Source organism: Hyla sarda, chromosome 10, assembly GCF_029499605.1.
Source record: "Hyla sarda isolate aHylSar1 chromosome 10, aHylSar1.hap1, whole genome shotgun sequence".
Taxonomy (NCBI): domain Eukaryota; kingdom Metazoa; phylum Chordata; class Amphibia; order Anura; family Hylidae; genus Hyla; species Hyla sarda.
In genome coordinates, this window is record NC_079198.1 from 80,084,333 (window position 1) to 80,099,674 (window position 15,342).

Sequence of the window (15,342 nt, forward strand, 5' to 3'; positions counted from 1 at the left end):
GGCACTGAACAATTTAGCTATCTACTAATTAAAATGAAGTGTTTGAAGCTTCTTGAATACTTAGAGTTTTACTTTACTTGTGTACAAAACAAAACCTGAATCCATTAGGAACAGGTTGGGGTAGCTGACACCTCTCCAAAGTGTCCAGGACAAAAAGGCTAAGAACCCTCTTTGTTGAAGAAAAATATGATAGCCATATACATTAAACTATCTATGCAAATGATGCATTCATGAAAAATATTAGACACCAAGGGAATTCAAGATATAAAGCTGAACATAACACCATAATAAAATTTATAAAAATACATGAGGTCATTATGATAACTTAGCCCAAGTCATGTTTTTGTGTCTAGTAATGTTGACTGTAAGGGTAGAACAGGAAGGTGTATACTAGCTATTTTTCTTCTTGGATCAAGTACTGGATAAATAGTTGTTAGACAGATATTGCTCCCTAGATTTGAATTCTGCAATGTTTTTGGCTCTATTAAAGGTATTTCTGTTACAACCTCTACAGTATAATCTGTACTAGATGTTTGCACAAGTTTTTTCATAAAATACTTTTGAGAAGAAGCCAGTTTAGTCCTCCTTAATTCACCTATGGGAAAATTCTAAAATGTATCTCTGGGGTGGCTACTATGAGTGAAGATAGAATAATATTGCCTGCTGTTGGCGTACAATACAAGAAGAAGCCACTCCCCTGAGCTTCTCTCCTGCCAGAAAACCTGACATGCAGAAGTAAAGCTAGCCCTGGATCTGCCAGAAAATTCCAATCCTGTATAAATTGGAAATCAGCTTAAGCTCTGCATCATTCTGCAGGGAGATCAGGGGCATCTAACCAGAGATGGTGCCTTGTTTCTTATAGGCCACAACCTATATTGTCTTACACCCTTAAATTGGGCATCAAAAAGCAACTAACCATGAGTAACAAAGTCTTCTAAATATTCCCCATAGTGAACAAAACTGTAAGGACCCCTATCAGTAGAGGCAATCTTTATGCATTCTAGTTACTATACACTAATACAGTTTTAATCTGACATTCTTATCACCATAAAAATTTCTGGACTAGTGGATAGTAAAGAAATATGTCTTTATTAATTTTTCACCTATGTGGAATATATTAATATGACTGAATAGTTTGCAATGTGAATTCTGTCATGCTGATATAATAGCATATCCTCTAAATTATTCTACATGATGGATTTACCATGATAGCCTTTGAGTCATAAATATTTATGTCCCTATTTATTACCAATCTAAGTGTAATGCCTTTTCCTGAAATTGATTTGGCTACTTACATGTGTGTCATAATGTAAGTGTTTTTATATGGCCTGTGATGTGTACGACTCTCTGATACTAATTTATGGTAGCAGGATAAATAAAAAAAATGTATACTTTTGAAAGGGAAAAAGGAAAATGTGAATTAGCACACCAGATGTGTGATGCTTTTCAAAAGGGTTTATGCCAAGATTAAAAGTTATCTCATAAGAGATAACTGGATGGCCGATGGGGCTCTAACCTCTGGGCCCCCCACCGATCATAAAAACAGAGGTATTTTACCCACTCGATCCACACTCCATTTATTCTTTATGTGACTTCCATAGGTTCCACATGGCTTTGTCAGAAGTGCTATAGATAGTAAATGGAGCAGTGGCTGAGCATGCCTACTGCTGCTTTATTATTTTGGGGCAATTAACCCCTGTTCATGTGATCATTGTAGATCCCAGCAGTCAGACCCCCACTGATCAGCTAGTTTTCCCCAATCATGTGGTTGGGGATAGCCTTAATTTGGGGATATCCCCTTTAATGACTTGCTTTTTTTTTTTTTACCTGTGCACTCCTACTCACATAATTAGTGCCAAAATCTATGGAAAGGCGACAACACAGAATGTAGTTACATTACCTAGTTAATTGATTGGGCCATGTAATTTAGCAACAAGAAAATAGAATTTTGACATAATTGTTACATTGAATGGATGCAAGGGTACTTGTGGGCCACTTTGGATGTCACGGCTTTGTATAGCAACATCCCCCATGATAAATTGGTGCAAGCCATGACATCTTTCTTAGGCGAAGTCCCACTAATGCCCAATAAACAACAGGAGCTCATCCTCAGGGCCATTCAATTCACGCTGGGACACAATTACTTTACCTATGACAGGGGCTTCTATAGACAGGTTTGCGAAATTCCTCAAGAGGTTCATTGATGATATTATTATCATCTGGAGTGGCCCAGAGAGGTAATTACTGGACTATATCCAGGCCCTGAACCATAATGATTGGGGCTTGGATTCACAGCCCATATAGATGCCCAGGAGGTAGTCTTTTTAGACCTAAGTATAAGAGTAGACCAGTTGGCTGTTCGCACTAACACCCACTTCAAAAAGGTGGATGCTACCTGGACTCTGAGAATTGTTCTCTCCCAGCATGGAAGCGCCACATACCATATGGACAAATTAAAAGGATTAGGTGAAACTGTAGCTCAAATAAGGATTGTCAAGAACAACTGGCCCTGATCAAGAATCGATTCTGCAAGAAAGGATATCGCAAAACCCTGATAGAGGGAGCACAGAGAAAAATTATAACTATATCCCAAGAGGACTTTTTAGATAGACAAAGGATTGAAGATCAATCTAATACTACAAAGGAAGGCTTTAACCCCTTCAGGACCAAGCCCATTTTGGCCTTAAGGACCAGAGCGTTTTTTGCACATCTGACCACTGTCACTTTAAACATTAATAACTCTGGAATGCTTTTAGTTATCATTCTGATTCCGAGATTGTTTTTTCGTGACATATTCTACTTTAACATGGTGGTAAATTTTTGTGGTAACTTGCATCCTTTCCTTGTGAAAAATCCAAAAATTTGATGAAAAATTTGAAAATTTTGAATTTTTCTAACTTTGAAGCTCTCTGCTTGTAAGGAAAATGTATATTACAAATAAAAACATTTTTTATTCACATATACAATATGTCTACTGTTACGCCGAGCGCTCCGGGTCCCCGCTCCTCCCCGGAGCGCTCGCTTCACTCTCGCTACCGCAGCGCTCCGGGCAGCTCCACTGACCCGGTGCGCTGCGATACCGTCTCCAGCCGGGATGCGATTCGCGATGCGGGTGGCGCCCGCTCGCGATGCGCATCCCGGCTCCCGTACCTGACTCGCTCTCCGTCTGTCCTGTCCCGGCGCGCGCGGCCCCGCTCCCTAGGGCGCGCGCGCGCCGGGTCTCTGCGATTTAAAGGGCCACTGCGCCGCTGATTGGCGCAGTGGTTCCAATTAGTGTGTTCACCTGTGCACTCCCTATTTATACCTCACTTCCCCTTCACTCCCTCGCCGGATCTTGTTGCCATTGTGCCAGTGAAAGCGTTTCCTTGTGTGTTCCTAGCCTGTGTTCCAGACCTCCTGCCGTTGCCCCTGACTACGATCCTTGCTGCCTGCCCCGACCTTCTGCTACGTCCGACCTTGCTTCTGTCTACTCCCTTGTACCGCGCCTATCTTCAGCAGCCAGAGAGGTTGAGCCGTTGCTAGTGGATACGACCTGGTCACTACCGCCGCAGCAAGACCATCCCGCTTTGCGGCGGGCTCTGGTGAAAACCAGTAGTGACTTAGAACCGGTCCACTAGCACGGTCCACGCCAATCCCTCTCTGGCACAGAGGATCCACCTCCTGCCAGCCGGCATCGTGACAGTAGATCCGGCCATGGATCCCGCTGAAGTTCCTCTGCCAGTTGTCGCCGACCTCACCACGGTGGTCGCCCAGCAGTCACAACAGATAGCGCAACAAGGCCACCAGCTGTCTCAACTGACCGTGATGCTACAGCAGCTACTACCACAGCTTCAGCAATCATCTCCTCCGCCAGCTCCTGCACCTCCTCCGCAGCGAGTGGCCGCTTCAGGCCTACGACTATCCTTGCCGGATAAATTTGATGGGGACTCTAAATTTTGCCGTGGCTTCCTTTCTCAATGTTCCCTGCACTTGGAGATGATGTCGGACCAGTTTCCCACTGAAAGGTCTAAGGTGGCTTTCGTAGTCAGCCTTCTGTCTGGAAAAGCTCTGTCATGGGCTACACCGCTCTGGGACCGCAATGACCCCGTCACTGCCTCTGTACACTCCTTCTTCTCGGAAATTCGAAGTGTCTTTGAGGAACCTGCCCGAGCCTCTTCTGCTGAGACTGCCCTGTTGAACCTGGTCCAGGGTAATTCTTCCGTTGGCGAGTACGCCGTACAATTCCGTACTCTTGCTTCAGAACTATCCTGGAATAATGAGGCCCTCTGCGCGACCTTTAAAAAAGGCCTATCCAGCAACATTAAAGATGTTCTGGCCGCACGAGAAATCCCTGCTAACCTACATGAACTCATTCATCTAGCCACTCGCATTGACAGGCGTTTTTCCGAAAGGCGTCAGGAGCTCCGCCAGGATATGGACTTTGTTCGCACAAGGCGTTTTTTCTCCCCGGCTCCTCTCTACTCTGGTCCCCTGCAATCCGTTCCTGTGCCTCCCGCCGTGGAGGGTATGCAGGTTGACCGGTCTCGCCTGACACCTCAAGAGAGGACACGACGCCGCATGGAGAATCTCTGCCTGTACTGTGCCGGTACCGAACACTTCCTGAAGGATTGTCCTATCCGTCCTCCCCGCCTGGAAAGACGTACGCTGACCCCGCACAAAAGTGAGACAGCCCTTGATGTCAACTCTACTTCTCCACGTCTTACTGTGCCTGTGCGGGTATCCGCCTCTACCTTCTCCTTCTCTACTATGGCCTTCTTGGATTCCGGATCTGCAGGAAATTTTATTTTGGCCTCTCTCACCAACAGGTTCAACATCCCGCTGACCAGTCTCGCCAGACCTCTCTACATCAATTGTGTTAACAATGAAAGATTGGACTGTACCATACGTTTCCGCATGGAGCCCCTCCTAATGTGCATCGGATCTCACCATGAAAAAATTGAGTTTTTGGTCCTCCCCAATTGCACTTCCGAAATTCTCCTTGGACTACCCTGGCTTCAACACCACTCCCCTACCCTGGATTGGTCCACTGGGGAGATCAAGAGTTGGGGCCCCTCTTGTTCCAAGGACTGTCTTAAACCGGTTCCCAGTACTCCCTGCCGTGACCCTGTGGTGCCTCCTGTAACCGGTCTCCCTAAAGCCTATATGGACTTTGCGGATGTTTTTTGCAAAAAACAAGCTGAGACTTTACCTCCTCACAGGCCTTATGACTGTCCCATTGACCTCCTCCCGGGTACTACTCCACCCCGGGGCAGAATTTATCCTCTCTCTGTCCCAGAGACTCTTGCTATGTCTGAGTATATCCAGGAAAATTTAAAGAAGGGCTTTATCCGCAAATCTTCCTCTCCTGCCAGAGCCGGATTTTTCTTTGTGTCCAAAAAAGATGGCTCTCTACGTCCTTGCATTGACTACCGCGGTCTTAATAAAATCACTGTAAAAAACCGCTACCCCCTACCTCTCATCTCTGAACTCTTTGATCGCCTCCAAGGTGCCCACATCTTTACCAAACTGGACTTAAGAGGTGCCTATAATCTCATTCGCATCAGAGAGGGGGATGAATGGAAAACGGCATTTAACACCAGAGATGGACACTTTGAGTATCTGGTCATGCCCTTTGGCCTGTGCAACGCCCCTGCCGTCTTCCAAGACTTTGTTAATGAAATCTTTCGTGATCTCTTATATTCCTGTGTTGTTGTATATCTGGACGATATCCTGATTTTTTCTGCCAACCTAGAAGAACACCGCCAGCATGTCCGCATGGTTCTTCAGAGACTTCGTGACAATCAACTGTATGCCAAAATGGAGAAATGTCTGTTTGAATGTCAATCTCTTCCTTTCCTAGGATACTTGGTCTCTGGCCAGGGACTACAAATGGATCCAGACAAACTCTCTGCCGTCTTAGATTGGCCACGCCCCTCCGGACTTCGTGCTATCCAACGTTTTTTGGGGTTCGCCAATTATTACAGACAATTCATTCCACATTTTTCCACCATTGTGGCTCCTATCGTGGCTTTAACCAAAAAGAATGCCAATCCTAAGTCATGGCCTCCTCAAGCGGAAGACGCCTTTAAACAGCTCAAGTCTGCCTTTTCTTCGGCTCCCGTGCTCTCCAGACCTGACCCATCTAAACCCTTCCTATTGGAGGTTGATGCCTCCTCTGTAGGAGCTGGAGCGGTCCTTCTACAGAAAAATTCTTCCGGGCATGCTGTTACTTGTGGTTTTTTTTCTAGGACCTTCTCTCCAGCTGAGAGGAACTACTCCATCGGGGACCGAGAGCTTCTAGCCATTAAATTAGCACTTGAGGAATGGAGGCATCTGTTGGAGGGATCAAGATTTCCAGTTATTATTTACACCGATCACAAGAACCTCTCCTATCTCCAGTCTGCCCAACGGCTGAATCCTCGCCAGGCCAGGTGGTCTCTGTTCTTTGCCCGATTTAATTTTGAAATTCACTTTCGGCCTGCCGATAAGAACATTAGGGCCGATGCTCTCTCTCGTTCCTCGGATGCCTCGGAAGTAGAGCTCTCTCCGCAACACATCATCCCCCCTGACTGCCTGATCTCCACTTCTCCAGCCTCCATCAGGCAAACTCCTCCAGGGAAGACCTTCGTTTCTCCACGCCAACGCCTCGGAATCCTCAAATGGGGTCACTCCTCCCATCTCGCAGGTCATGCGGGTATCAAGAAATCCGTGCAACTCATCTCTCGTTTCTATTGGTGGCCGACTCTGGAGACGGATGTTGTGGATTTTGTACGAGCCTGCACTGTTTGTGCCCGGGATAAGACTCCTCGCCAGAAGCCCGCTGGTCTTCTTCATCCTCTGCCTGTCCCCGAACAGCCTTGGTCTCTGATTGGTATGGACTTTATTACGGACTTACCCCCATCCCGTGGCAACACTGTTGTTTGGGTGGTCGTTGATCGATTCTCCAAGATGGCACATTTCATCCCTCTTCCTGGTCTTCCTTTAGCGCCTCAGTTGGCAAAAAATTTTTTGTACACATTTTTCGTCTTCACGGGTTGCCCACGCAGATCGTCTCGGATAGAGGCGTCCAATTCGTGTCAAAATTCTGGAGGGCTCTCTGTAAACAACTCAAGATTAAATTAAACTTTTCCTCTGCATATCATCCTCAATCCAATGGGCAAGTAGAAAGAATTAACCAGGTCCTGGGTGATTATTTACGCCATTTTGTTTCCTCCCGCCAGGATGACTGGGCAGATCTTCTACCATGGGCCGAATTTTCGTATAACTTCAGAATCTCTGAATCCTCCTCCAAATCCCCATTTTTTGTGGTGTACGGCCGTCACCCTCTTCCCCCCCTCCCTACTCCCTTGCCCTCTGGTTTGCCCGCTGTGGATGAAATATCTCGTGATCTTTCCACCATATGGAAAGAGACCCAAAATTCTCTTTTACAGGCCTCATCACGCATGAAGAAGTTTGCTGATAGAAAAAGAAGAGCTCCCCCCATTTTTTCTCCTGGAGACAAGGTATGGCTCTCCGCTAAATATGTCCGCTTCCGTGTCCCTAGCTACAAATTGGGACCACGCTATCTTGGTCCTTTCAAAATCTTGTGCCAGATTAATCCTGTCTCTAACAAACTTCTTCTTCCTCCTTCTCTTCGAATTCCTAATGCCTTTCACGTTTCTCTTCTTAAACCACTTATCATCAACCGTTTCTCTCCTAAGTTTGTTTCTCCCACTCCTGTTTCCGGCTCCTCGGACATCTTCTCCGTTAAAGAAATACTGGCCTCCAAGAAGGTCAGAGGGAAAACCTTTTTCCTGGTCGATTGGGAGGGTTGTGGTCCTGAAGAGAGATCCTGGGAACCTGAGGACAATATCCTAGACAAAAGTCTGCTCCTCAGGTTCTCAGGCTCTAAGAAGAGGGGGAGACCCAAGGGGGGGGTACTGTTACGCCGAGCGCTCCGGGTCCCCGCTCCTCCCCGGAGCGCTCGCTTCACTCTCGCTACCGCAGCGCTCCGGGCAGCTCCACTGACCCGGTGCGCTGCGATACCGTCTCCAGCCGGGATGCGATTCGCGATGCGGGTGGCGCCCGCTCGCGATGCGCATCCCGGCTCCCGTACCTGACTCGCTCTCCGTCTGTCCTGTCCCGGCGCGCGCGGCCCCGCTCCCTAGGGCGCGCGCGCGCCGGGTCTCTGCGATTTAAAGGGCCACTGCGCCGCTGATTGGCGCAGTGGTTCCAATTAGTGTGTTCACCTGTGCACTCCCTATTTATACCTCACTTCCCCTTCACTCCCTCGCCGGATCTTGTTGCCATTGTGCCAGTGAAAGCGTTTCCTTGTGTGTTCCTAGCCTGTGTTCCAGACCTCCTGCCGTTGCCCCTGACTACGATCCTTGCTGCCTGCCCCGACCTTCTGCTACGTCCGACCTTGCTTCTGTCTACTCCCTTGTACCGCGCCTATCTTCAGCAGCCATAGAGGTTGAGCCGTTGCTAGTGGATACGACCTGGTCACTACCGCCGCAGCAAGACCATCCCGCTTTGCGGCGGGCTCTGGTGAAAACCAGTAGTGACTTAGAACCGGTCCACTAGCACGGTCCACGCCAATCCCTCTCTGGCACAGAGGATCCACCTCCTGCCAGCCGGCATCGTGACATCTACTTTATGTTTGCATCATAAAAGTGACGAGTTTTTACTTTTGGAAGACACCAGAGGGCTTCAAAGTTCAGCAGCAATTTTCCAATTTTTCACAAAATTTTCAAACTCACTATTTTTCAGGGACCAGTTCAGGTTTGAAGTGGATTTGAAGGGTCTTCATATTAGAAATACCCCACAAAAGACCCCATTATAAAAACTGCACCCCCCAAAGTATTCAAAATGACATTCAGTCATCATTTTAACGCTTTAGGTGTTTCACAGGAATAGAAGCAAAGTGAAGGAGAAAATTCACAATCTTCATTTTTTACACTCGCATGTTCTTGTAGACCCAATTTTTGAATTTTTACAAGGGGTAAAAGGAGAAAATGTATACTTATATTTGTAGCCCAATTTCTCTCGAGTAAGCACATACCTCATATGTCTATGTAAATTGTTCGGCGGGCGCAGTAGAGGGCTCAGAAGGGAAAGAGCGACAAGGGGATTTTGGAGAGTACGTTTTTCTGAAAAGGTTTTTGGGGGGCATGTTGCATTTAGGAAGCCCCTATGGTGCCAGAACAGCAAAAACCCCTCACATGGCATACCATTTTGGAAACTAGACCCCTTGAGGAACATAACAAGGAATAAAGTGAGCCTTAATACCCCACAGGTGTTTCACGACTTTGGCATATGTAAAAAAAAATATATTTTTTTTCACTAAAATGTGTGTTTCCCCCCAAATTTCACATTTTTCCAAGGGTTAATTGCAGGAAATACCCCCCAATATTTGTAACCCCCTTCTCTTCTGAGTATGGAGGTACCCCATAAGTTGACCTGAAGTGCACTATGGGCGAACTACAATGCTCAGAAGAGAAGGAGTCATATTTGGCTTTTTGAGAGCAAATTTTGCTCGGGGGGCATGTCGCATTTAGGAAGCCCCTATGGTGCCAGAACAGCAAAAAAAACCACATGGCATACCATTTTGGAAACTAGACCCCTTGAGGAATGTAACAAGGAATAAAGTGAGCCTTATTACCCCACAGGTGTTTCACGACTTTTGCATATGTAAAAAAAAAAAAAAAAATTTCCACTAAAATGTGTGTTTCCCCCCAAATTTCACATTTTGCAAGGGTTAATAGCAGGAAATACTCCCCAATATTTGTAACCCCTTCTCTTCTGAGTATGAAGGTACCCCATAAGTGGACCTGAAGTGCACTATGGGCGAACTACAATGCTCAGAAGAGAAGGAGTCATATTTGGCTTTTTGAGAGCAAATTTTGCTCGGGGGGCATATCGCATTTAGGAAGCCCCTATGGTGCCAGAACAGCAAAAAAAAAACTACATGGCATACCATTTTGGAAACGAGACCCCTTGAGGAACGTAACAAGGGATACAGTGAGCATTTGCCCCCCACTGGTGTCTGACAGATCTTTGGAACAGTGGGCTGTACAAGTTTTCATTTTCACGGATCACTGTTCCAAAGATCCGTCAGACACCTGTGGGGGGTAAATTCTCACTGCACCCCTCATTACATTCCATGAGGGGTGTCGTTTCCGAAATGGGGTCACATGTGGGGTTTTGTTTTTTTTGCGTTTGTCAAAACCGCTGTAACAATCAGCCACCCCTGTGCAAATCACCTCAAATGTACATGGCGCACTCTCCCTTCTGGGCCTTGTTGTGCGCCCCCAGAGCACTTTGCGCTCACATATGGGGTATCTCTGTAGTCGGGAGAAATTGCGTTACAAATTTTGGGGGGCTTTTTTCCCTTTTACCTCTTGTGAAAATGTAAAGTATAGGGCAACATCAGCATGTTAGTGTAAAAAATTTAATTTGTTTTACACTAACATTCTGGTGTAGACCCCAACATTTCCTTTTCATGAAGGGTTAAAGAAGAAAAAGCCCCCCAAACCTTGTAACGCAATTTCTCCCGAGTACGGCGATACCCCATATGTCGCCCTAAACTGTTGCCTTGAAATACGACAGGGCTCCAAAGTGAGAGCGCCATGCGCATTTGAGGGGTGGACATAGGGGTATTCTACGCCAGTGATTCCCAAACAGGGTGCCTCCAGCTGTTGCAAAACTCCCAGCATGCGTGGACAGTCAACGGCTGTCCGGCAATACTGGCAGTCGTTGTTTTTCAACAGCTGGAGGCTCTGCTTTGGAAACAGTGGTGTACCGGACGTTCTTATTGGGAGAGGGGGGCTGTGTAGGGGTATGTGTATATGTACTGTTTTTAACTTTTTATTTTATTTTATTTTGTGTTAGTGTAGTGTAGTGTTTTTAGGGTACAGTCACATGGGCGGGGGATTACAGCGAGTTTCCCAGCGCAAAATTTGCTGCATCTCAAGATGCGAGAAACCCACTGTAAAATCCTCGCCCATGTGAATGTACCCTGTACATTCACAGGGGGGGGGGGGGGGGGGGTGCACCAGCTGTTGCAAAACCGCAACTCCCAGCATGCATGGTCTGTTAGTGCATGCTTGGAGTTATAGTTTTGCAACAGCTGGAGGCACACAGGTTAGGAAACACTGAGTTAGAAACAGACAATGTTTCCCAACCAGTGTGTCTCCAGTTGTTGCAAAACTACAACTCCCAGCATGCCCAGACAGCTGAAGGGCATGCTGGGAGTTGTAGTTCGGCAACATCTGAAGGGCCAGATGTTGCTGAACTAAAACTCCCAGCATGCCTGGACAGTCAGTGCATACTGGGAGTTGTAGTTTTACAACAGCTGGAAGAGCACAGATTGGAGACCTTTATACAATGGTCTCCAAACTGGGGCCCTCCAGATGTTGCAAAACTACAACTCCCAGCATGCATGGTCTGTTAGTGCATGCTGGGAGTTATAGTTTTGCAACAGCTGGAGGCACACAGGTTAGGAAACACTGAGTTAGAAACAATGTTTCCCAACCAGTGTGTCTCCAGTTGTTGCAAAACTACAACTCCCAGCATGCCCAGACAGCTGAAGGGCATGCTGGGAGTTGTAGTTCGGCAACATCTGAAGGGCCAGATGTTGCTGAACTAAAACTCCCAGCATGCCTGGACAGTCAGTGCATGCTGGGAGTTGTAGTTTTGCAACAGCTGGAAGAGCACAGATTGGAGACCATTATACAATGGTCTCCAAACGGGGGCCCTCCAGATGTTGCAAAACTACAACTCCCATCATGCCCAGACAGCCAAAGGCTGTTTAGGCATGCTGGGAGTTGTAGTTTTCAGACTCCTAGAAGCAGCAGTGAAGATCTTCACTGCTGCCTCTGAGGACCACATACTTACCCGTCGCTGCTCGTCCACGTGGCCGGTCCCGCGCTGCTCCTTGGTCCCGCCGCTGGATCAGGTAAGTCCGCCGGTCCCCACGTGTTCCCCCCGAATGCCGCAGGTCCCCGCGAGCCCCTGCAGCCTTCGTCCCCCGTTCTGCCCGACTTCCAGGGGCGGGCAGTGCGGGGGATCTGAACTTTCACCCCAGATCACTGTGATTGGTCCACAGGGACCAATCACAGTGATCGCTGACCAGGACCATCAATGGATGGTCCTGGGGGTGAAGCAGAAGTTGTCCCCTGCTGGAAACAGCGGGACTTCTGCCAGTTAACCCGTGCGATGCTGCGCATCGCCGGGTTAACTGAATGTCATTTATAAACACCGGGATGCGCGAACGCACTGCACAACCCGGCGTTTATATATGACATTCTGCGGGAAGGGGTTAATGAATCATTTTTAACTCAATATAATACAATGCGCACTGACATTAAATGAATTTTAGAAGCCCATTGGGGCTTTTAAAGAATGAACGTATTTTAGGAAAAAATGTAAATAATAATCCCAGATGCATTTTTCGGAAAGCCGGTAGTATCAAAAACATTGTAGCCCCCTCCATACCCCATCAACAAAAGCAGAAGAAGGTGGTTAATAATAGTGGTCTTACAGGAGTATATAAATGTTGGTCTGCCCGATCTAAGTGTTGTCCCTATATTGCACATAAAACTAGAACACTTTACATCAGGGGAGGAACTGGACCTTATTCCATAAACACTTACTCTAATTGTGAAACCAAGTACATCATATACACGTTGGAGTGTTTGGCAGAAATGAAATCCTGCTGTTGCCTCAACCGTTGAATTTATCAACACTTTCACTATTGTTCCCACCAGTGCCAGTATCTGCATTTCCCCTTTAGGAAGATGCAGATTTATTAGATGCCATAGGAGACAGACCACAAATTACCTTCAGAAAAGGTCATAGTATTATGGATTATCTGGTTAAGAGTCACCTGTCAGTGGACCCAAGAGCGGCAACATGGTTGAATAGTCCCCATCCCCCCCTCCTAAAGGGTGTTTTACTTGTGGCTTTGTCGTGCATGTAGTTTTATATGCAAAACTAAAATGATATCCAACACAAGCAAACATGTGAAGAAGAGCTTCTTTAATTGTTCCTCAAAACAGGTCATCTATGTAGGGTTCTTTACTATAGGGTTCATTACTATATGTGGGGAAAACCCTATGGAAATCCGGAAACGGATTTTGGAGCATGTGGGGGATGTGCGGAACTCTAGGGATATCCCCATTGCTAACCACATCAATACTCCACATGGGGGAATGGTATCCGTATTACGTTTTGTGGGGATTGAGATGATTCAGAAACATACAAGGGGTGGGGATATAGACCGACTACTCCTACAGAAAGAAACGTGGTGGATCTTTGAACTGGGGACTACTTCACGAGAGGGACTAAATGAACAACGTAATTTTGGGTGCTTTAAATAAGGTCCTTCAGTTTGGATGGAGTGACTAGGGAGATGTGGATAGGTAGATAGGGAGAACTGTAGTCAGTCCCTATGAATAAGTACATCTCCTAGTGGAAAGGTGGACCAGGGTTTGAGTAGGAGGTTCCAGAGCGGGACCACCCTGCCTAGGTTTAGGGCCCTAGTGTAGGGCAGCTCAGGGTTGGAGTAGAACCCATATAGGGCCACACCTTACTCCCTTCACCTACTAACTAGGCCCCCCCCCTCCCCCCCTTTCATTCTCACTCTGTCTGACTGACTGATGATTAGAGCATGGTATTGCAATTCATACTTTATAATTTTGTAGTCATTCTGGCAATTTGTCTGCTGCCCTCCATCTAAATTGGTGGTGGTGGATGGGTGTCCAATGATGTGTAACTATATCAGTGACCCCTAATCTTTTAGTGCACATATAGTTGTATTTGCTTTTGGGACCATCACATATGCAGTACTATGGACCTGATTAACAGAAGCCGATCTTTTTTAAATGAAAAACCTTACTCCATGTTCCGGCACTGCATGGCGTCAGGGGATGTGTTTGTTTACACTCCCAGGGGCCGCCTCCTAGCCACCGTCAGGTGAGGGGAGTGGTGGCTGCTGACGCGCGGGTCCCAGAACCGGATATGAGGCAAGACACGAGGATGTCAGAGCGTGAGCAGCAGTAGCCGGGAAGTAACTGCTCCCTATACCACGGCAGGTTCTGCTCAGCGAGAGACTCGGATGTGAGCGGCGTCCAAGTAAGTAACAGCATAGCTGTATAAACACGCAGTGTATTTTGTTTCCTATTTACAGGCACAGCTAAATCGAGACCACTGTCTTAGGAGGGCAATATGTGATGGCCATCTCCATGTGTCTGTTGATATGCGATGCTCTATTTCCCTTGCAGGCTGGGATGTATTTTCCTTATTTATTTACAGGATTTTTGGCCTTTTTACTGAGTATCTTACAGCCAAGCTGATAATGAGCTATGGGATAATTCCTGTATATATTATTTTCCATTTACATGGTGTTGGAATAGGTTGTGACTCCTAGATCTTGTTCCTCGCCATCCTGATGACATTGGTCATTACAGACTAACAGAAACACATTGAGGATGTGGATAGCAGTTAGAGCATTGTTGGTAAAGTACTGTGCAAAAACCAATGCAAAATTGAGGGAGTGGCTAACTACAACAGCTACTTTTTCAATACTGGATGCATATTTTTGTAATATTAATATAAACTCTGGAGTACACCTGCTCAGGTTGTTTTTGGGCCTGCATTAGTACTCTTTTATATGGTGATGAGCTCACTTTTTGGGTGTGTTTTTAGACACAGAACAAAAGTTACATTTTAGCCACTATCTATGATTATTATTCCATTTTTGTTAATTTGCTGGATAGTAACCACTAAGTGGGGCAGATGAGGCCCGAACAACACGCATCAATTTAATGTGCCATACAGTCCTCATCCTGAGCGCAAGTGTGTTTTTTGTCTTTTCTATTTTCTATATATGCAAATGTGGTATCAATAAAAAGTACAGATCACGGCGCAAACAATTAGCCCTCATACCATCGCTTATATGGAAAAATGAAAAAGTTGTGGGTCAGCAAATAGAGGTATTTTAAATGTACAAATTTGGTTTAAAAGTTTGCGATTTTTTTAAAGCGGTACAATAATAGAAACGTATGCAACCATGGGTATCATTTTGAACCACAGAATAAAGAAAACTTGCAATTTTTACCATAAATTGTACAGCGTGAAAATGAAACCTTCCAATTTTTTGCAAAATTGTGGTTTTCTTTTCAATTTCCCCACACAAATAGTATTTTGGTTGTGCAACACATTTTATGGTGAAATGAATGATGTCATTACAAAGGACAACTGGTTGTGCAATAAACAAGCTCTCATACTCGTCTGTGGATTAAAATGTAAAAGCGTTTTGATTTTTAGAAGGTGAGGAGGAAAAAAATGTAATATTTTACTGAATCCTTAAGGCCAAAATGGGCT